The sequence below is a fragment of the Oryctolagus cuniculus genome, chromosome 2 (assembly GCF_964237555.1).
Source record: "Oryctolagus cuniculus chromosome 2, mOryCun1.1, whole genome shotgun sequence".
Taxonomy (NCBI): domain Eukaryota; kingdom Metazoa; phylum Chordata; class Mammalia; order Lagomorpha; family Leporidae; genus Oryctolagus; species Oryctolagus cuniculus.
In genome coordinates this window covers 167,880,874-167,904,151 of record NC_091433.1, presented here as the reverse complement: position 1 = coordinate 167,904,151, position 23,278 = coordinate 167,880,874, and the positions used below count along the sequence as shown (strand labels likewise).

The following is a 23,278-nucleotide window of genomic DNA, read 5'->3' as shown; positions in this document are numbered from 1 at the left end:
GTCCATTCTGTGAAAGTAAGAAAATGTAAAGAGCAGTCTCAGAAGATACTGAAAAAGAAAACACATATCTTATAAACGATTGATACCTAGACTATAAATAATTTTAGATTCAGTAAAATATATTTCACAAAAATGTGCAGCAATTTGCATACATTCTTAACCAACAAATTATGTGTGGAAAATAAAAAAATAAGAAAAATTTTGCCTGTCATTAAGCATTTGGGAAATGCAAATTAAAGCAATAAAGAGACATCACAAAACATCAACCAAATACAATTTTAAAAATTAAAATTAGTAAACGTATCGATCCTTACTGTGGATAAGGATCCACTGGAACTTTAATATACTGATGATTACATAAAAGGGAAAAACAAAAGGTTGCTTATAAATTTACTCACATAATACCATATAACACAGCTATCCAATTACTAGTTATTTTCCCAAGAGAAATGAAAGCATATGCCCATACAAATACTTGTACATGAATATTTATATCAGCTTAATTTCTGATAGTTCAAAGCTACTAATAACCACGTCTTTCAACAAGTAAGTAGATGAACACATTTTAATATGTATATACAGTGGAATATTACCAATATGAAGAAAGGACTATTATTGATGCTCATGACAGCAAGAATGAATCCCAAATTATTATCTTGATACAAGGCATATTAAGAATATAAAGCACATGCTGAAATCCTCAATTTACATAACATTAAGAAAATTCTAATTAATATATTTGACAGAAAACAAGTATTGTCTGGGAATAGAAGGAAAAGAGAAGCAAGAAGCAAGGACTGTAAATGATATTTTCATTCTCTTAATTATGACTATTTGTCTTTTTAAAAGTTGAAAACTTTAAATATTTATAGTTTGTGCCTATTACAGCCTAATAAACCTATCAATGATATTATGATCACCATTCAGCTAAGGTGTACAAGAGGGTGGGTGGGTATTTTTGCATGTATTTGTATATATATACATATACATATACATATGTATCTATGAGTTTATATGCAAAAAAGCAGAAGACTTTCAGAATTTAGTCACACTTTCTATCTGGTAAATCCTCCATAAAATTCTCTGTTTGGGAGATTTCTGGTAGTATGGAAGAGTTATGTTTTAACCAGGATCTCCTGAGTTTTCAGGATTGTCAATCCAGGATAGAGTGATCTGTGAAAAGTTTCCTTTTGTTCACTTTTCTCATTCTCAAGCTGCAGAGAAGGAAGCAGCAAAACAGATCTTTGCTTTGCAAGAATGGCTTTACATGGACTGAAATTTTTTTTCTTGTAGAGTCACAATTACATGCCAGATAGTTGCAAAATGTAATTGAGATTGAGAAATATTAACTATTCGAGCTTTAAACATAATATGGACAAGTAAAGCAAGCATTAGAAACATCTTTAAAGTAAGAGCACGTTAGTGTGCATGAGCTAAGGATGAGCTGTAGGGTAAAAGGAAGAAATGCTTTCTTCCAGTTGCTTCTTCTGCCCCTGCATTTCATTGACTCTACTACTCCAACTGCTATCTTACCCTTGCAGTAGGTGGCATTGGTGGCTTCCACAGTGGGGGTATTACTGAGTGCCAGAGTGTACAGTGTTCTCAGCTGACCCTGGAATTGGTTCCTAACCCTTTAATTAGCAAGATTGGTGCTCTGTTGAGGATTGGATATGCCTTTGTTCTGTTATGTATTGGGTTTGTCAATTTGAGCAAAAATAGTTTAAGTTCTTTAGGCTTTAGTTTATTGTTTTATAAGTTGGAAATAAGAGCATTTACCTCATAGTGCCATTATATGGAATAAATAACACTGCATATGGTAGTATCTGTAAACCTCTGATATTCTAAACATTTAAGTACATAGATAGCTTCATTCACTTATTTTTAATTCAGCAGAGTTAACTAAGTAAAGCATGTGTCCTACACATTTGTGTATATAATTATTTAATTGTATATAGGTATTTAGATATTTAAGTCAGAAACAAATCGCATGAGGTTTTTAAATATACAGTAACATGCAATATATATTAACCTGTCCCAAAATATCTTCTTTCTTCTTCAGAGAAAATAGTTACAAGTGTTATAATCCATTCTAAGATACATTATCTATACAGTTATTAGATTAATAATAACTGTTAGAATTTGAAATTATCAGACTTTCTGAATAAATGACGTTTAATCATTACTGCATAAGGAAAACTAGCAAAATCAAGCATCTGTATTGAAATTATCTAATCCTCATACCAAGAAGCATTTTACCCATAATTACTATACTCTTTACTGAACTTCAAAAATTCCTGAATTGAATAACTGATTTTGTATTGCTCAAAGCAAAATAACCACTTTATTATTCTCTCTAATGGCTTTGAAGTTTGACTAGGCTTAGCCAGATGGTTTTCTCTGATATCTCCTTTGAGTTTCATCTCAATCGTTAAAATAGTGGCCACAGCTAGCATTATCTAAAGCCTTAGATATTCACAGATCTGGAGATGAAGATGGAAGTCTCACGCAGGTGCATCTTAAAGTAGTTGATGCTAGTTGGTTATCTTTATTTCAGTGCTGCTTTTCACAGAATGTCTCCATGACAGTGAGTCTAAGGTCAATAGACTTCTTACTTGGTCCCTCAGGGGTCCAAAGTTACTTATGCTAAAAGACAACACACACACACACACACACACACGCACAGAGAGAGAGAGAGAGAGAGGGAGGGAGAGAGAGAGATGGGAGGAGGATGCTTTAGCCTCATGAAGTGTCAGTACAGCCATGTTCTGTCCACTAAAAGCCATTAAGGCTGGCTCATGTTTGGAACAGAACTGAAGTTTGTTAGAGTGTCAAAGAATATGCAGAGAAGTTTTTAAGCCTCTCGAATTATTACACTGGCAATTGATTCTGGATTACTTATTGCCTTACAGAAATGTTTTATATTATACCAACATGTCTTCTTTTCCTGTTTTTAAGTTGAGAACCTAAGAGAGGCACTTAATCATTTCTGCTTATTTGAATATCTCATCACACAAGCCATCATGCTTAAAGAATTCTTGCTGATTTGGCTTAATCTCTTAACAATGTTGTAATATGATAGCAGAGTGATCTCAATTATACTAGTAAAATATTTTTAGGACTATATGAGATTTAAATTTTATGGAGCTGTTTGAGAATAGAAAAGAGATAAGGAGCATTGAACTTTAGTTCTGGAGCATTAATACCACAATAAAATAATGATGACTAAGATGTTAATAATATCAAGTATAAGTCCGTGATATGAGATAATGAGCAGAAGAACAGCACCTGGTCTAATTGTATCCATGATGTAATTTTACAAAGCAATCTTGCTAACATACTTGTTTCTTGTTAGCTTCTATATTTGGAGGAAGCTGATACTAGAATCAGTCAGTGAGCACAAGGCAGTAATAGAGGATAAAGAATTGCTATTCTCAGTGATGCTAACGAAAGAAATAAATAAAATGTACATAACAGGGAAAAATGACTGCTCCTCGGTAGGAAGTACCACTCTTCTTCTGACTTCATGCAGCTAACTTTATAGTAAAGACATGTAGAAAATTAACATAAAACATAATAGATAATTCATATATTCTATTACCTGGAGATAGAGTAAGGATAAATAGAACAAGTTAGAAATAAAAAAAAAAATTAAGGGGATTACATTTCAGCAAATATGAAGTGAAATCTAAGCAAGCTCAAACTAGGTGAACTGTATAGCCATTCAGATGTCAGTACATCAGGAATAATGTTTGGTATGTGAAAGAAACTGTAATACTGATATGGATGACAAGAAGTGAGCAGAGAGTGATACAAAGGAAGTTACAAAAACAATGTTAGTTGGCAGGTGAGGGAAAAAGTATAGTCAAAGACTCCAAGGCTTTTGACTTCAAAGAGTGGAAGAATAGCATTTTTATCTATGTGGATGGGGAAGGCTGGACCTAGATTAGAAGAGAAAATTGTGAATTCAGTGTTCAAACATGTTACATTTGAGATGTCTATTAAACATCAAATTGTAAATCTTAAATGTGAAGTTGGTTATAGAAGCATACATTGAAGTATTCATGAAAAATGACATTGAAATCTAAGTTCCTTTTGGTGCAAAATTGTAAAAAGCCATGAATAGCTTTCACATAATATCCATTTTCCTTGAACACTTTTAAGATCTCTCAAATGCATGTATCGGTTCATATGAATATGTGTTGGAGATACAATTTTTAAAATTGTTGACATAAATAGGAGGTCCTAAATTCATAAGCAAAATTTAGATGAGCAGGTGATGGAGTTTAAAGAGAACAGGAAGAAGGACTGATCCCTGACGTACTCTGGCTACACGTAACTGCCACATGGAATACATGATAATTGGAACAGTTGAATTTAAGTATTTTTCAGAAGAGTAAGAAAATAAACTAACATAGAAATGTTTAAACCCCTAGATGTTGCAATTTCAAGGTTGCCTTGAATTCTGGAAACCGTTTAAAGATTCTGTTTGGTTTCCTTAAACATTTTTGAGTAGGATTTAAAAAAAAATATTTAGCTATTTATTTGAGGATCAGAGTTACACAGAGAGATAGATGTTGCATCTCCTAGTTCACTCCTCATATGACTACAACTGCTGATGCTGGACCTGGCTGAGGCCAGGAGCCAGGAACTTCATCCTGGTCTCCTCTGTGGGAACTAGGAGCTTTATCCAGGTATCCCACGTTGTTGTCTGAGGTCCAAGCATGTGGGCTATGTTCTGCTGCTTTTTCTAGGCCATTAGTGGGCAGCTGGGTCAGAAGTGGAGCGGCCAGCAACTGAACCAATGACCATATGGAATACCGCAACACCAGTCTCCTTTATTTTCATACTAAGAAAATATATAGCACAATACAACACACATTATTCATGAAAATTTGGTCATGTATGGATAAGTGCATTCACTTAGTTGTACAGTTGAGATTTTCTTTCAGATAACACTAAAGAGTCATTAGTTAGCAAACGTTCATAACACATACACCATTAGTGACCATGGAGACAATTTATACTGTAAGTTTAACTACATCTATAATGTTGATATAAAAAAGTTAAGTAATTCCATAAACAAACCTTAGAATATGTTGGCAATTTCAGGGCATACAACTAGAGGCAGAAAAGAGGTCATCTTAAAAATTCTGTCCAGGGGATGGGCACTGTGGCGTGGCAGGTAAAGATGCCGCCTGCAGTGCCGGCATCCCATGTGAGTGCCGGTTTGGTTCCTGACTGCTCCGCTTCTGGTACAGCTCTCTTGTGGCCTGAGAAGGCAGAGGAAGGTTCAAGCAGTTGGGCCCCTGTGCCTACTGGGAGACATGGAGGAGGCTTCTGGCTCCTGGCTTCGGATTGGCCCAGCTCCGGCACTGCGGCCATTTGGGGGGGGGGGGGGGCGGCAGGTGGAGGACCTCTCTCTGGCTCTTCCTCTGCCTTTCAAATCAATAATTCCATTTTTGTTGCTGCTGTTGTTACAATGTATTAATTGAATTCTGTGTTTTCTGTGAAAATAACATTGTATTCTGTTCTGGTACTAAGGATAAAAAGATGAGAACAAAAATAGATTTTAAAATGTTTTGGCTTTCAAAATCACCACTTATCATATATCCTTCAAGAAAACTGAATATAAATATAAAAAGTAATATAGCGTTCATTTCAAATAAGTATTTACCTTAAGTTAATGAGCTAGTTGCAGTATATTTAATGAGTTAACTGGTGCATATTAATTAAATCTCCATTGTTTGCTCAAAATCTCTTTTGGAGGATTTCATGCCATCTGGTTAACTTACTTTAAATGACAAAAGCAATAAGTACTTAATTGCATTCCTATTAATGCATGGTTGTTTCTAAACATGTGAACCTTTTAATGAGCCTTTTATAAGGTTTACTGAAAGAATATTGTATAGAGGAGAATAAATATTTTAACTCATTTGCTGCTAACAGTAGGTGCAAAATAATGAAAAATGTCTTTAGTTGGGATTCAAGCTTTATGTGAAAATAAATTATCCTGTGCTACAAGTTAAGTGACTTTCTAAAAAGTCTTCCAACTGTGTTTATTTCCTGCAGTGTATCTACAGATGTTAGATTTAACTTTCTCTCTGCCTTTTTTATGTCCCAGAAAAGAAATGTCCTTAATGGAGACATATACAATTGTTTAACCTTAGTGTGACACTGAATAGGGAAGTTTAAAGCTTTTGTTTTGAGTTAATCTCTCCAAGGATGGGAGATATATCAGGACTGAAGTGTGTCAGTCAAAAAATGGACATTTTATAGAAAATGTGGCAAACCATAATTTGTAAATAGACTAAGTCCTGAATGTAGTTTTTAGTTTTCAAATATTTTAGAATCTGGAAAACATTTTTCTTCCCTTATAGATCAAGGTTCTTCAGCCAGCCTGAAAACACCCATAGATCTAACCTATAATATCCCAGAAACAGATTTTATAATAGTGCTTTTCAGATGGCAGGCCATGACTCTTCTAGTGGGTTTTGAATGAATTAAAATGGTCATTTTTATCAAAATGGAAAAAGATAGAAACATATTGAATGAATTTTGCATTTCAAGCATAAGAATGTTTTTGTGAAAAGTTTGAAAAAATGTATGGATGTGTCTGTTTTATACATGTATATATATGTTTGGAATTGCAAAATCAAGTTTTTTTTATACTGCATGACACTTTCAGGAATTTTAAAAATAACTGGTTTAAGTGTCCTTTAAAAACTAATAATCAACAACAAGAGTCACTGTGTACTTACTCCTCATGTGGGATCTCTGTCCTTAATGTGTTGTCCAATGTGAAGTAATGCTATAACTAGTACTCAAACAGTATTTTACACTTATGTTCTGTGTGGGTGCAAACTGATGAAATTTTTACTTAATATATACTAAATCGATCTTCTGTATATAAAGATAATTGAAAATGAATCTTGATGTGAATGGAATGGGAGAGGGAGCAGGAGATGGGAGGGGTGCGGGTGGGAGGGAAGTTATGGGGGGGAAAAGCCATTGTAATCCATAAACTGTACTTTGGAAAATTATATTTACTAAATAAAAGTTTAAACAAAAAAACCAATGATCATTCTCTCTGCCTAAATTCTGTCCTTTACACAGTTGCAAAAAACTTATGTCTATCAAGCTATTTTTATACATTTGAGTCCGTAGTTTTTCTAGATAAAAACATGAAACATTTTTGGAGTTGCATTCCAAGAAAAAAATTCAACAAAATTGCTTCTGTATATGTATTTCTAAAAATAGTTCTTATTTTGCTCTTTGGTAAATAAACAGCAATAGCAAGTAGTTCACATGAATGAATACAATGAGTTTTTTAACTCTATATTTTATTTATAAAGATTTATTTTTTAAAGGCTTTGTTTATCTACTTGAAAGAGAGGGTGAGAGAGATCTTCCAACCTCTCATTTACTCCCCAGATGGCTGCAATGATCAGTGCTGGGCCAGGCTGAAGCCGAGAGTCAGGAAATTCATGTGGGTCTTCCACATGCGTGGCAAGGGCCACATACTTGGGCCATCTTCTGCTGCTTTTCCCAGACCATTAGCAGGAAGCTGGGACTGAGGTAGAGTAGCTGGGACAGAAACAGGTGCCCATAGGACAGCGGCCCCGATTTATTTCACAGAGAGAGAGAGAGAGAGAGAGAGAGAGAGATTGTCCACCTGCTGGTTCATTCTCCAAAATGGCTGCAATGCCAGGCGTGAGGCAGGCTGATGTTAGGAGCTTCATCTCGGTCTCTCACAAGGGTGGCAGAAGACGAAATACTTGTGCCACCTGCAGCTTTCCAAGGTATAGAAGACGGAGCTGCACAGGAAGCAGAGCAGTCAGGACTTGAATGTACCCATATGGGATGACAACATTGCAGACCATGGCTTAACCTGTTACACCACAATGCCAGCCCCTAACTTTATGTTTAAACAAATAAACCAAACATATCTGAGTTTAGGTAATGCTTATGAAAATGAAGTTGCTTTGGAGCCTCTCTTCAGAACCTGTATCTGTTAATTCATGAGTTAAATGGATGAATAATCCAGAGAGAGAGAAACCTGTGTCCCTGAGAGTTTATGGAGAAGAGAAAGGAACATTTATGAGCTTTCTTTCTCTTCATTGAAGGTGGAAACATGGATAAATGTTACAACTTAAGGCAAGATGAAGCCATCAGAGACAAGTACAGAAGGAAGTTCTAGATTTTTATCGTAAGTTGTAGCAGAAGTGTATCTGGGAAAACTAACAAAAACTTGAAATCCTATTTTGGAGGATGTCCCCAGGTTTTGTTTTCTTAATGTCTATCTGAGTTACACATAGAAAATATGAATCTTGAAGAAATTAGGGGAAAGGTAGAAAATTAATTCAGAGTATAGATATTAGGAAAAGTAAAACTAGGTAGGGTAATCTGGATGGAGAGAAACACTGGCCTTGATTTTGTCTCTGAAACAAGTCCATCCTTTGTCATTGAAGGTTTATAATAATAAACTGTAGAATCTAACTGGTTAATTAAACATAACATGATATTTATCTCACAGATTGTTAGAGGAGCTAGAGAAGTGGAATTGAGTCTAAGCTTTGAAATATAATGAAATAATTTTCATTATATTTATATATATATATTTATATATATGAAAAATCATGCCCGAGAACTGATGTAGTGAGGAAACTACAATAAATGCTGCTGTTGGCACTGCTGCCAGAGGTTGGACTGTATTCTAGGTGCAGTTGCAGGTAACACAGATATCACCTTTATAGCAACAATCCCACCTGGCAACAAATGCTCTCCTCAGAACTGGAAAACTCAGTTCCAATTCTCCCGGCAAAATGAGGATCTCAACAGAGCGTGTTTCCATATATTGAGCATGTATGACCTAAATTTATATATATAAATATTTATAAATATAAATTTATATATATATATATATCTGGTGTTGGTAGAGCCTTTTTCTTCTGCTTTGGATGCAGAGGTGGCTGGGAAAGCCAATTTTCTGGGTTATTTATTGAAAAGTCTTGTTTCTCTGAAAATCCTCATCAGGGCAAGAGTATTCTAAATATATTAGGGAATTTGAACACTATTAAATATATGAGGGATCATCAAAAGTCTGTGGAAATTGTATAGTACAAATGAAACTACATTAGAAGGCAAAACTTTTTTTTGCATAAAATAGACTTTGATTCCCTATTTCCATGCATTTTTTGAAGTACTCTCATTAAAGATGTTTTCATGCTTTGTTCATTTTGGAAACATCTTCTCTCAGGGATGACTATCTGAAAATTGGGACTGAAGTTGAGTTTGATTTGACCTCTTTGGAGAAACTTTTTAAAAAAATTAATTTATTTGAAAGACAGAGTTATAGAGAAGGTAAGGGAAAAACAGACTCAGAGACAGAAGAAGATCTTTGATCAGCTGGTTCACTGCCCAAGTGGCTGCAATGGCCAGGGCTGAGCCAGACTGAATCCAAGAGCCAAGAGCTTCCTCCAGGTCTCTCATGTGGGCCATCTTCTACTGTTTTCCCAAGACATTTGTAGAGAGCCGGATTGGAAGTGGAGCTGTCGGATATGCTGGAGCCCATTGCTGGTGGCCATGTAATCCACTACACGCAATGCCAGCTCTTGGATAAACTTTTTAAAGCCATCCTGGGTAAAGTCTCCCCGACTCTTCATAACTCTCACTCATGAAGTCATCTCATTCATAGAACATTATTTATATTGAAAAGTTGAATCCAGTGTCTTTGTTTTTCCTTCAAAGGCAGAATTCTCCCTGTCCAAAAATCATTACCCAAGGCAAGGCATGACACTTTCTAGCAGTTAGTGAACACCTTACTGAGATATTGTTGAAGAGCAAAGAGTAAAAGAAAAAATACTGGCTATCTATCAATAGAGTTAGAAGTTCCAGCATATAGCAGGAATATGGGTACCAATGAAAAAATCTGGGAAGTGGTCTCTGTTCCAACTACACATGTTCTACACAAACGCAGACAGGCAGTTCTCTGAAGATCTATTTAGAATTCTTTTTTTTTAAACTTTTATTCAGTAAATATAAATTTCCAAAGTACAGTTTATGGAATACAATGCCTTTCCTCCCCATAACTTCTCTCCCACTGCACCCCTCCCATCTCCTGCTCCCTCTCCCATTCCATTCACATCAAGATTCATTTTCAATTATCTTTATATACAGAAGATCAATTCAGTATATATTAAGTAAAAATTTCATCAGTTTGCACCCACACAGAACATAAGTGTAAAATACTGTTTGAGTACTAGTTATAGCATTACTTCACATTGGACAACACATTAAGGACAGAGATCCTACATGAGGAGAAAGTGCACAGTGACTCCTGTTGTTGACTTAACAATTTGACACTCTTGTTTATGGCGTCAGAAATCTCCCTAGCCTCTAGTCATGAGTTGCCAAGGCTATGGGAGCCTTTTGAGTTCACCGACTCTGATCATATTTAGACAAGGTCATAGTCAGAGTGGAAGTTCTCTCCTCCCTTCAGAGAAAGGTACCTCCTTCTTTGATGACTGGGATCTCACTCCCAGAGATCCTTCATTTAGTTGTGTGTGTGTTTTTTTTTTTTTTTTTTTTTTTTTTTTTTTGCCAGAGTGTCTTGGCTTTCCATGCCTAAAATACTGGCATCCAGATCCGAATGACTTAAGGGCTGATTCTAAGGCCAGAGTGCTGTTTAGGACATCTGCCATTCTATGAGTCTGCTGTGTATCCTGCTTCCCATGTTGGATCGTTCTCTCCCTTTTTTGTTCTGTCAGTTAGTATTAGCAGATACTAGTCTTGTTTGTGTGATCCCTTTGATTCTTAGACCTATCAGTGTGATCAATTGTGAACTGAAATTGAAGAATTCTTATGTGGAGAAAGTGTTATAGTTGGAGATGAGAAAGAAAGCTGGGAATTTATTCAAAGATACTGCATGGAGGATTATTTTTTCACTCACTGTTGACTCAGTTGATTGTGTTCACTTTGTAGTGCGCATTGTGTGTACATGATTATATGCTTTCCTTCCTTCTTTTTTTTTTTTTTTTTTTTTTTTTTTGACAGGCAGAGTGGACAGTGAGAGAGAGAGAGAGAGAGAGAAAGGTCTTCCTTTTGCCGTTGGTTCACCCTCCAATGGCCGCTGATCTGAAGGCAGGAGCCAGGTGCTTCCTCCTGGTCTCCCATGGGGTGCAGGGCCCAAGCACTTGGGCCATCCTCCACTGCACTCCCTGGCCACAGCAGAGAGCTGGCCTGGAAGAGGGGCAACCAGGACAGATTCCGGCGCTCCGACCAGGACTAGAACCTGGTGTGCCGGTGCCGCAAGGCAGAGGATTAGCCTAGTGAGCCGCTGCGCCGGCCTATGCTTTCCTTCTATGTATACCCCCCCCCCAAAAAAAAAAAAAAAAAAAGGAAATCAGCCTTCTTCTTGTTGTTGATTTGTCTGGTCAAGTCCATGTTTATAGTGATGCTTTTGTTGATACTAGCCAGCCAGATAAAATGATTAAAGTGATATAAGCCCAGATCTCTGGGGCCAGCCTACTTCATTCAAGTTCGGATTTTCCCAGTCATTCTGAAGTATTTAGTTGCTCTGTTGTTTCCCTCACTTGTAAAAAGGGGAATGAAAATAATAAGCCTATTCTTTGTTAGTCATTGCTATTAAATGAGTTAAGATATGTAAAGCAGTTGGAAAACTGCCTAGAAATAAATAATATATAAGGAAACATGTGCAATTATTATTACTTGGAATGAGTTTGTGCTGATTTTATGATTTCTCTATGGCCTGAACTCTATTCGTAAACACTTAAATGACTAGTGTGCCTATGTTCTGTGTTCTGGCATTATTTCCAGTTCCTTTCATTGAATTATTCCCATGATCGAATATATTGGCATGAGAAGAAGCCAGCAATAGATTAGGGACCGATCCAGGAGCAGGTGAAGAAGCCCACAAAGAACAATTTTACCTACTTCATTATCAGACCAGATCAGTTCTATCATTTTTCCCTCTTCTACAAGAAGAAAATGCAGAGTTCAGCAGACATTCCCAGTCAGATACAGTTATCATTTTGTTTCCTTTAAGCCAAGGAAACTTTTGAGCCAACAATAAGAAGGAATAATTCAACTAATATTAAACCAGAATATAAAATTTCTTCATTTACTGAAAACAAACAGTTCAGTTAATCTAAACTATTGCTCAGATTTATCCAACAGTACATTAAGTCATTATACCTGTTCATATGTTGCAGAGTCAAATTTGTAGTAATGAGCAAATGAAACTTACTTGATTTGATTAGTTTAAGATGATGGTGGCTGGAGTGTGTTGTAGGCAAGATGTGAGTATATTTTTGATTGTATGTGCTTGAGACTGAGTTTGTGCTTATTTTAGAGTGTTGCATTCCATGCAGGGACAGAGTGCAGTGAGAAATACAGGCACATATATAAGAAAAAACTGCTACAGTTCTTTCCAGGACAGAACAGCTAGAATAAGGAGGAAGGACCTCACAACTCAGGTAAGGAGTGGGGCATTTGAAAATATTTAACTACTTTTGACTATTCATTTTAACTAATATTAATTTTAATATAATAACATCTCCAATAAATTTTCAAAGAATCATTTTTGGTAGAAATAAGTCCTAGCTATACCATTATTTTACACATATAGTACAACTTAATTTAATATGGCAACAATGTGATGTTTGCTACAATTATCCTACATGTTTTATATAGGAAGTGTGAATTTTGTGTGTGGTTGGCCCTATTGACCTTGCACTTGAATTTTAAGTGTGGAATTACTGGTATCAGATTTATGGTAGGTGCTCATCTTTTATTGCTGTTCAGATATTTCCTCCTACTTAGCAGTAACTTACTACCAGAAAGCTCTGACTCTTAACATGAATAACAGCAGGATATAGCCTATTTGTTTTCCCATCATAATTTTCAAGGTAACTTCCCACAAATTTAAAACACTGTCTACCTTGCTTAGCCTAAGTTATTTCAGTGACATGAAGGTATTCTGGAATAGCAGTAAAATAACGTGAAAGTCCTTTGAGTGCTTTTGAAGTAGACACTTTTCAATGAAGTTTCTAATATAAATCTATGTTTTCTTCTTGTGGGGGTGTGAAGGAGTGCAGAGTACCAATAAAGACTTCAGAGACTTACAAGCACTATGTGAAGAATGTTCAGTCTAGCAACAAAGATAGGAGTGTCTCTCAAAGACATAGTTGATAGCTAAGAAAAAATTGCTCACTGTAATGTAACCTTAGGTGAACTGAATTGCAAAAGATAAGTAGTCACCATTTTGAATTTAAAGTGAATACAGTCATTTAAAAATCAGACATCATTTGGGGGAAAGCAGAAAGCTGTCATTACTGTCCTCATACTTAATCTCTAGATTTGCTAATATCCACAGTTACAGCTACTTCCACGGAAACCATGAATGCTTTAAACATGATAGTGTTAAAAATGTGTGAACACACAGTGAAAGCAATGAGAATGAGGCTGATAGGGAGGCCCAGCTGGAGATCTACCCTCAGGAAGTTGTTGAAAATGCTGGTCATTTTGTACCATCTGTTGAATTCTGCACACTAAAAGCAACGCTCTTCAGAGCTTGATTTTGTGAGCCAGGAATGAAGGATGGCTCTTACAGGGATCATTTAACAGGACTCATTGAACAGGAGGACAACCATCAGAGAGACAGTGAAATGTCTCCTGACTGTTCCACACCACATTAATTTTAAATGGACTGAGAAAAATATTAGCATTAATTCATTCTTGCACACACATATCCTCAACTTTACTCAGTAAGTGGAAAGGTCCATTCTCTTGTATAATAAGTAGGTAGGAGAAAACCAGTGATATGGTCAGTAACTTACTCAGTGACACAAGGAGTTGCCTATGGAAGTTTTATAATGTCACAGCAAATTCAGATTCTAGATTTACCTTTAAATTGGTCATCAAAACCACTGTTAGCCTCCTTTTTTTTTTTTTTTTTTTTTTGACAGGTAGAGTTAGAGACAGAGAGAAAGGTCTTCCTTCCATTGGTTCGCTCCCCAAATGGCCGCTATGACCAGCTCTATGCTAATCTGAAGCCAGGAGCCGAAGCCAGGAGCCAGGTGCTTCTTCCTGGTCTCCCATGCAGGTGCAGGGGCCCAAGCACTTGGGACATCCTCCACTGCCCTCCTGGGGCACAGCAGAGAGCTGGACTGGAAGAGGGGCAACCGGGACTAGAACCTGGCACCCATATGGGATGCCAGCGCTGCAGGCAGAGGATTAACCTAGTGAGCCATGGCGCCAGACCCTAGCCTCCTTTCTTTAACTCACTAACAGTCTTTTTCTGCAGAGACATAGGTTATTTTTAGGAAAAAGAAAAGAAAAAATGCAGAGAAGAAAATTAGTCTCAAATATTTGGAATTTTCTAATTTTTATTTGAGGGTTTTATGTATTTCTATTGGTGATGTTTCCCTTTATTTCCCTAGGAAAGTGTATGTATGATACTGCATATATTAATCATATATGCCTATTAGGTTCAGTGACTTTCAGAGTAAACAGCACATGGTCAGACTCAGTAAATATTCAATGGCAGAAAAATAAAGATCACAAATCCAAGCATATTCCTTTTTTTTTTTTTTTTTTTTTTTGACAGGCAGAGTGGACAGTGAGAGAGAGAGACAGAGAGAAAGGTCTTCCTTTGCCGTTGGTTCACCCTCCAATGGCCGCCGCGGCTGGCGCACTGCATCCAGCGCACCACGCTGATCTGAAGGCAGGAGCCAGGTGCTTCCTCCTGGTCTCCCATGGGGTGCAGGGCCCAAGCACCTGGGCCATCCTCCACTGCACTCCCTGGCCACAGCAGAGGGCTGGCCTGGAAGAGGGGCAACCGGGACAGAATCCGGCGCCCCGACCGGGACTAGAACCCGGTGTGCCGGCGCCGCTAGGCGGAGGATTAGCCTAGTGAGCTGCGGCGCCGGCTTCCAAGCATATTCCTGATATAAGTACATAGGGAATTTGAAATAAATTTATTATATATTAAGGAAAAATATAGTCTGATAGTATTATCTGTTTAGAAATATTTGCTTGAAGAATAGAAAATATAAAAATTGTATTCATAACTTTTTTAGTTTTAAAGAAAACAAAAACATAAATTTATTTCTTGTAAGGAATTTGTATCTAAGTACATGAATGATTTTCATTAAATTTAAATTAACAGAAATTTTATCTCCCATTTGTTGAAACAATTGTCATTGTCCTGTATTTTTCTATTACTGAGGAAAACTTTAAATAAAATTGCTAAGTGAGTGTAATTAATTAGGATAAGAACAACTCACAAGATAACCTTTAAACCTAGAGGATGTATCTCTTCAAGGTGAACACATATAGCATTTTTTTGTGATTTCAGCAGTACAACCAATAGAAAATTATGTCATTATTGAGAGGAAAAAAGCATTTATCATGAAAATATTTTTCTCTTTACCTTTCTTCCAAAAGAGTACTTAAAACTTTTGATTTTATTAACATTTAAATTATTCTGAAAGAACCTTGAACAAATATTAGTTATTGGTATGTCAATAGTAATATTGAAAGCATTTATAAATATTTGTGTGTTCAGGAATGTAAATATCTAACTGTGTCATAGTAACTTTTGTATCCTTTCAAGGATTTAGCATAACCAAAAACAGAGTTTAATTTTGCTCAAACATGAGCAGTTTTGCTAAAACCATATATTACCATATGATGCTAAAATGGAAAATAAAATGTCTATTCTATAGAGAAGTGAGAATAGGAGTAAGAGAACACAGTTTAATCTCTGAAAAATACTCACTGCAGAGGAATGAAAGATCAATGATTGAGCTACTGGGCTGAGCTGAAATGAAGGTAGTGATTGTTTATGGAAAAGTGCAATTATGTATTGAATTTGCATTAACTGATACATTAAGGTATAACAGTAAACAAATAAAAATGGCTTATAAATGCTAGTTAGTGATGAGAAAGTCAATTGAATGTTGAAAGACTTATAATTCCTAAAATAGATTTCCAAAGGGATCACAAGGATTAAGTACCCATAACCAAAGTCAAGTTTCATTATGATATGCATCATCTAAAAAAATGATTTGTACAAAATGGTCATCTAGAAATAAGGAATTAAGATGAAGTGAATAAAATCTATAACTCTAAGGACCTTTATAATTAAAAAATTATGTGATAAAATAAAGTACCTTCCTTTTCAACGTCTGGACTTAGGTTTCAAGACAAAACAAAATAAATGAAAAAAGTGAATAGGATTGGTCTATATTTGACATTAATCTCTTTTTATTTTCAATGTGATATTTTTCAAATGTAATATTAGCTTTATGAGATAAAATAATTTCTTTTTTGAATTTGTTATTTATATGAGGTGAATAAATTTCACATATTTCATAGATAGAGATTTAGGAACATAGCGATACGTCACACCCTACCCTCACTCTTTCCAATGCTCCCACCCTCTCCTACTTCCTTTTTTTAAATTTCTTACAGTGACACATTTTCAGTTTATTTTACAATCATAAGCTTAACCCTCCACCAAGTAAAGAATCCAGAAAATAGGGATAAGAAACAAAACAAAACACTGTTCGTCAACATTAGGGACAAAGGCTACAAACAATAATCAACAATCAAAATGTCAGTTTTGCTCATACACATTGCATTTTTTTTATTCTTATTAGCTATCACAGATCATGGAAAACATGATATTTGTCTTTTTGGGACTGGTTTATTTCATTTAGTGTAATGACTTCTAGTTGCATCCATTTTGTTGCAAAATGCAGGATTTCATTCTTTTTTTATGGCTGAATAGTATTCTGTGGTTTATTAATACCACATTTTTTAATCTGTTCATCAATTGATGGACATTTTGGTGGATTCCATATCTTAAGCTATTGTGAATTAAACTGCAAAAACTTGGGGCACATATTTTCTTTCATATGCTGATTTCATTTCATTTGGATAAATTCCCAGGAGTGGGATGGCTGGGTCATGTGGTAGATCTGTTTTCAGATTTTGAGGAATCTCTATCTCTGTCTTCCACAATGTCTGTACTAGTTTACATTACCACCAACAGTGGATTCTCACCAGCATTTAATGTTCATTGATTTCTCTATGAAAGCCATTCTAAGTGGGGTTAGGTGAAACTCCATTGTCGTTTTTACTTGGATTTCCTGGATAGCTAATGATTCTTAGCATTTTTTTTCATGTGTTTCTTGGCCATTTGAATTTCCTCTTTTGAAAAATATCTGTAAAAGTACTTTTTTCCATTTCATAACTGGATTGTTTGTTTTATTGCTATTGAGTTTCTTGAACATCTATGGATTCTGTATATTAATCCTTTATCAATTGCATAGTTTGCAAATATTTTGTCCCATTCTGTTGGTTGCCTCTTCACTTTGTTGAGTGTTTCATTTTCAGTGCAAAAGCTTCTTAGCTTTATGTAATGGCATTTGTCTGTGTTTGCTTTTTTGTTGCCTGTTCTTCTGGGGTCCTTTCCAAGAAGGCTTTGTCTATGCCAATGTCTTACAGAATTTCCCCATTGTTCTCCTCTAGTAATTTGATGGTAACAGGTTGTAGGTACAGATCCATGATCCATTTTAAGTTGATTTTTGTATGAGTTGTAAGAAAGGGGTCTTATTTCATACTTCTGCATATGGAGACCCAATAATCTAAGCACAATTTGTTGAACATACTGTGTTTTATCTAGGCATTAATTTTAGCTACTTTGTCAAAGATTAGTTGGTTATAGATTCATGGATTGATTTCTGGAATTTCTATCCTGTTCCATTGGTCTGCTTCCCTATTTATATGCCAGTACCAGGCTGTTTTGATTATTACTGCCCTGTGGTATCTCCTGAGATCTAGTATTGTAAATGCTTCTCGCTTTGTTTCTGTTTTATGAATACTTTAGCTATTAGGGGTCTCTTGTGTTTCCATATAAATTTTAGCATCATTTTTCCTAGATCTGAGAGGAATGTCCTCTATATTTTGACTGGTATTGCATTGAATCTGTAATTGCTCTCAGTAGTATGGACATTTTGATGATATTAAATCTTCCACAAACACTAAAGAGCTTCCCTTTTTTTTGTTTCTTATTCTATTTATTTCTTTAATGTCTTATAATTTTCATGTATAAATCTTTTACCTCCTTGGTTAAATTTATTCAATGTGCTTAAAATTTTTCCAGCTATTGTGAATGGGACTGATCTTTCTCAGCCATGGCATTTTTTGTGTATACAAAGGCTACTGATATTTGTGTTGAGGAATATTCCTTCTATACCCAGTTTGGTTAAGGATTTCATCATGAAAAGATGTTGTATTTTATCAAATGAGCTCTCTGCATCTATGGAGATAATCATATGGGTTTTACTCTTTATTTTGTTAATGTGATATATCACATTTATTGATATGTGAATGTTTAATAATCCCTCCAAGCCAGGGATAAATCCTACTTAGTCTGGGTGAATGATCTTCCAGATGTGTTTTTGGATTCAATTAACTAGTATTTTGTTGAGGAATTTTGCTTTTATGCTCATTAAGTATATTTTCTGTAGTTCTCTTTCTTTGTTGTATATTTTTTGGTTTTGGAATTAAGGAGATCCTGGCTTCCTTGAAGGCACTTTGGAGGATTCCCTCACTTTTGATTGTTTTGAACAGTCAGAAAAATTGAAGTTAGTTGTTTAACAGTATGGTATAATTCAGCAGTTAAGCTATCTGTTCCTGGGCTTTTCTTTATTGGGGTATAATTCAATCTCTGTTTAGGTTATTGGCCTGTTTATATTTTCTGTGTCTTCATGACTGAATTTTGGTAGATTCTGTGTGTCCAGTAAGCCATTTCTTCTAGATTTTCCAATTTGTTGGCATATAACTATTGTAGTAATTCCTATCAAATCTTCCTATTTATGTGGTATCTGTTAATTTTCCTTTTTAATCTTGAATTTTATTGGTTTCAATATTTTCTCTTTATTTTGGTTTTTGGCCAATTGTATAACAATTTTGTTTAGTTTTTCAAAAAATTAGCTCTTCCTTAGACTGATCTTTTGTATTATTTTTCAGTTTCAATTTTGTTTATTTTTCCTAATTTCTAATGGTACTAATTATAAGTCTATAATCACTGAATTATGATTTTTGGTAATTAGCTTTCCATTTGATTTTGACATTTATTTTCTGTTTTCCCTCATTTCTTTTTAAAAAAGATTTATTTATTTACTTGGGAGGCAAAGTTCCATACAGAGAGAAGGATAGATGGAGAGGTCTTCCATCTTCTGGTTCACTCCCCAAATGGCTGTAACAACTGGCACTGGGCCAAATCCAGAGCCAGGAGCCAGAAGCTTCTAGATCTCCCACATGGGTGAAGGAGCCCAAGCACTTGGGCCATCTTCCATGTTTTCTAATCCAGCAGGGAGCTGAATTAGAAGCGGAGTAGCTGCGACTCAAACCAGCACCCATTTGGGATGCCAGCACTGCAGTCAGATGCTTAACCTACTATGATACAGTGCCACCCCCCATTCTTATTCCTATAACCTATTATTGAATGTTCATTTGCTCTTCCTCTTAAAAATTACAGGTTGTCATTGCTAGTTAGTATCTCAGAAGTTTTAAAAATTTAAAAAATGTGCCTAATGTACTTCTAACAGTGAATACTGAAATTAAGTCTTCTTGCTCACTTACAATTAGTTAGACCTCGTCTCTTCATTATATTGCTTGCCTATACCTCATATTCTCCTTGAGTAGCTACTCTTATCATTTTCAAATGGTCAAAGGAGAAAATACAAAAAATGCAATTACAGGAGAAAAAAATGATATCATGCTTCTGATATGGAAAAGAAGATTGTTGAAGAAAAAAAATGACCATGTAGAATTTTATTTTAACTTCCAGGGAATCTTTGATCTTATTCAATAATAGAGACCATTTAACTGTTGTAGAAGAATATTATCATCCTAGTTATGTAAATTAAAAATTGTAAACTGTTTTGAAGAAAATATAAAACAGTAAGAAAAAAGACTTGATACTACATCTTATGGAGCTCTCATTCTGGTGGATAGATAAAACTTTGAAAAATAACTGCAAATGGGAAAAGAGTTTTTTGTAATATGAAAAGCTAACCAGCCCAAACAGCCAACAAGTGAATATTACAGTTAGTGATATTGGAGACTCCATTTATAGGTGTGACTTACTTTATTGAAGAGTGGGGTAAGTGTTTAAAGGGGAAATAAAACAAAAATGTTGGTAGGATATTGTGATGAATTAAAAAATAATCACTCAAATCTCAACTCTAAAATTTGAGAAAAAAGTAACTGAAAAAAAATAGTTTTTATTTTGTTAAAGGGACAAAACTGATGCTATACATCCTAATAAATAAGCATGTTTAAGAAGTTGTTAATTTGGGGCCGGCGCCATGGCTCACTTGGCTAATCCTCCGCCTGCGGCGCCAGCATCCCATATGGGCACTGAGTTCTAGCCCTGCTGCTGCTCTTCCAGTCCAGCTCTCTGCTGTGGCCCAGGAGTGCAGTGGAGGATGGCCCAGGTGCTTGGGCCCTGCACCCACATGGGAGACCAGGAGGAAGCACCTGGCTCCTGGCTTTGGATCAGCGCAGCGTGCCAGCCATAGCAGCCATTTGGGAGGTGAACCAATGGAAGGAAAATATTTCTTTCTCTCTCTCTCTCACTGTCTAACTTTATCTGTCAAATAAAAAAAAAGTTGCTAATTTAATATGTCAAAAAGTTTTTCAACAAGTGTAGTTAATTAAAAGAAAAATTTAGAACAATTTATCCTTTAACAAGAATATAACCAGGTAGTTATTTAAACCAAATTTTATTTCCAGCTACTAATTTGACATTGAATATTATGTTCTGTGGGTAGCGATTTTGAAGTAATCTAATAAAATATATTTTAAAGTTTGAAAAAATGATTAATTAGATTTATCGCATTTCAAGTATTCATTTGGAGAAAACAAATACATAAAATTATATTAAAATCACTAATTTACAGTACTGCTGATGGCTAATTACTATTATTTTTTATTTTAAGACTCATTGAAACATATTCAAATCCCTAAAGTACTGATGTAGAAATTTATGGTCCTAATGCATGACAGAATTATTTCCATGACCTTTTAGGAGACAGGCATGGACTAAGAGGCTCATTCTATAGAGGAATATTTTCTAATAAATAATTCAATTTTTCATTTTTCTTTTTTTACTGATATTAGTTTTAATTTACTAAGTGAAAAACTTTGAGTCAAATACATTCACGTCCTTTCTTCCTTTTATATTTTATTGTCAGTTGCATTCTCTGAGTCATTGCTAAATAAAATATATAATAGTAACTCTCCTTGAAAGTAGAAGCTCAATAAGAGATGTATGACTACCATGTGTTTTTATTTTTAAAGATTTTTTTTTAATTTGAAAGGCAGAGTTACAGAGAGGCAGAGGCAGAGAGAGAGAGAGAGAGAGAGAGAGAGGTGACTTCTATCTACTGGTTCACTCCCCAGATGGCCACAATAGCCAGATCTGTGCCGATCCAAAGCCAGAAGCCAGGAGCTTCCTCTGGGTCTTCCACGCAGGTGCAGGGGCCCAAGGACTTGCGCCATCTTCTACTGCTTTCCCTGGCCATAGCAGAGACCTGGATTGGAAGTAGAGCAGCTGGGACTTCAACCGGCACCCATATGGGATGCTGGCACTGCAGTTGGTGGCTTTAACTGCCATGCCACAGTGTCGGCCCCTACCATGTGTTTTATGTTACCACTTCAGTTATATCCCATACTCACTCATGGACCTAAAGCTACACACAACAGATAATATCAAAAGTATGACTGACCACAAATCAAGACCCCTTCCTAAATGACTCAGCGGAACATAGGCTATGTGGTTGATTCAATGAGTATAGAGAAATTTACCTTCTCTTGAGTGCTATATAATGAGTTAGCATAAAATTCATCATTTAAATTAAGGCATTTTTAGAGTAACAAATTAGTAATTTTTAGAGGCAATAATTGTACACTAGAACTGTGATGGGTGAACCGGATGCAATGTCCCATTTGCCATAAAAATTAAGAGGGCAAAAATTCACACGTCACATTTTAGGCTATATGACTATTACGCATTATGCCAAAAAAAAAAAAAAAAAGCTAACATCTATATTGTGGCCTTAGGAACTTTCTTTTCTTTTCTTTTTTTCTTTTTCTTTCTTTTTTTTTTTTTTTTGACAGGCAGAGTGGACAGTGAGAGAGAGACAGAGAGAAAGGTCTTCCTTTGCCGTTGGTTCACCCCGCAGTGGCCGCTGTGGCCAGTGCACAGCGCCAATCCGAAGCCAGGAGCCAGGTGCTTCTCCTGGTCTCCCATGTGGGTGCAGGGCCCAAGCACTTGGGACATCCTCCACTGCCCTCCTGGGGCACAGCAGAGAGCTGGACTGGAAGAGGAGCAACCGGGACAGAACCAGGCACCCCACCGGGACTAGAACCTGGGGTGCCAGCGCTGCAGGTGGAGGATTAGCCTAGTGAGCCGTGGTGCTGGCCAGGAACTTTATTTCTTAAATAAAACCCATTATTAGTTTAAAACTAAGATGGGTGTAAATGGATTAGACTATAAGTTGGTCTAGAAAATTATATAGGACCATCAATTGATTGCTTATAGATACATTAAGGCAATATTCTAGTTTACAGTGATTATATCAAGAGTAAGATAAAAGAATATCCATACAAAATTCAAAATATAGAATGTAATTCAATACAAAAATGGACAACCATATACAAAACTAAATCATAAAAATCACTTGAGATGTAAATTTCCCTTCAAAAATGGAAATTTAGACGCTCTCATTATAACAGTATATGGATAGACAAAATTAAGGATTTTATAGGGGCCAAAGAAAATAAAGTTTTATGACCTTGTCTAAATATGATCAGAGTCTGCGAACTCAAAAGGCCTCCATAGCCTTGGCAACTCATGACAAGAGCTTAGGGTGATTACTGACGCCATAAACAAGAGTGTCAATTTTTTAAGTCAACAACAGGAGTCGCTGTGCACTTACTCCTCATGTAGGATCTCTGTCCTTAATGTGCTGTACATTGTGATTTAATGCTATAACTAGTACTCAAACAGTATTTTACACTTTGTGTTTCTGTGTGGGTGCAAACTGTTGAAAGCTTTACTTAATATATGCTAAATTGATCTTCTGTATATAAAGATAATTGAAAATGAATCTTGATGTGAATAGAAGGGGAGAGTGAGTGGGAGAGGGGATGGTTGTGGTGGGAGGGAAATTATGGGGGG

The 23,278-nt window shown here is 35.8% G+C and overlaps 1 long non-coding RNA gene and 1 pseudogene across 2 annotated transcripts in view; one reads left to right on the top strand and one right to left on the bottom strand.

Annotated features, from left to right (window-relative positions):
- The window catches only part of LOC100341411 (uncharacterized), a 406,490-nt gene that overhangs the window by 30,325 nt on the left and 352,887 nt on the right, over positions 1-23,278 (top strand). The gene's annotated exons all lie outside the window — the stretch shown is intronic.
- LOC103347807 (recombining binding protein suppressor of hairless pseudogene) overlaps positions 1-23,278 on the bottom strand; it is a 172,568-nt pseudogene that overhangs the window by 1,968 nt on the left and 147,322 nt on the right.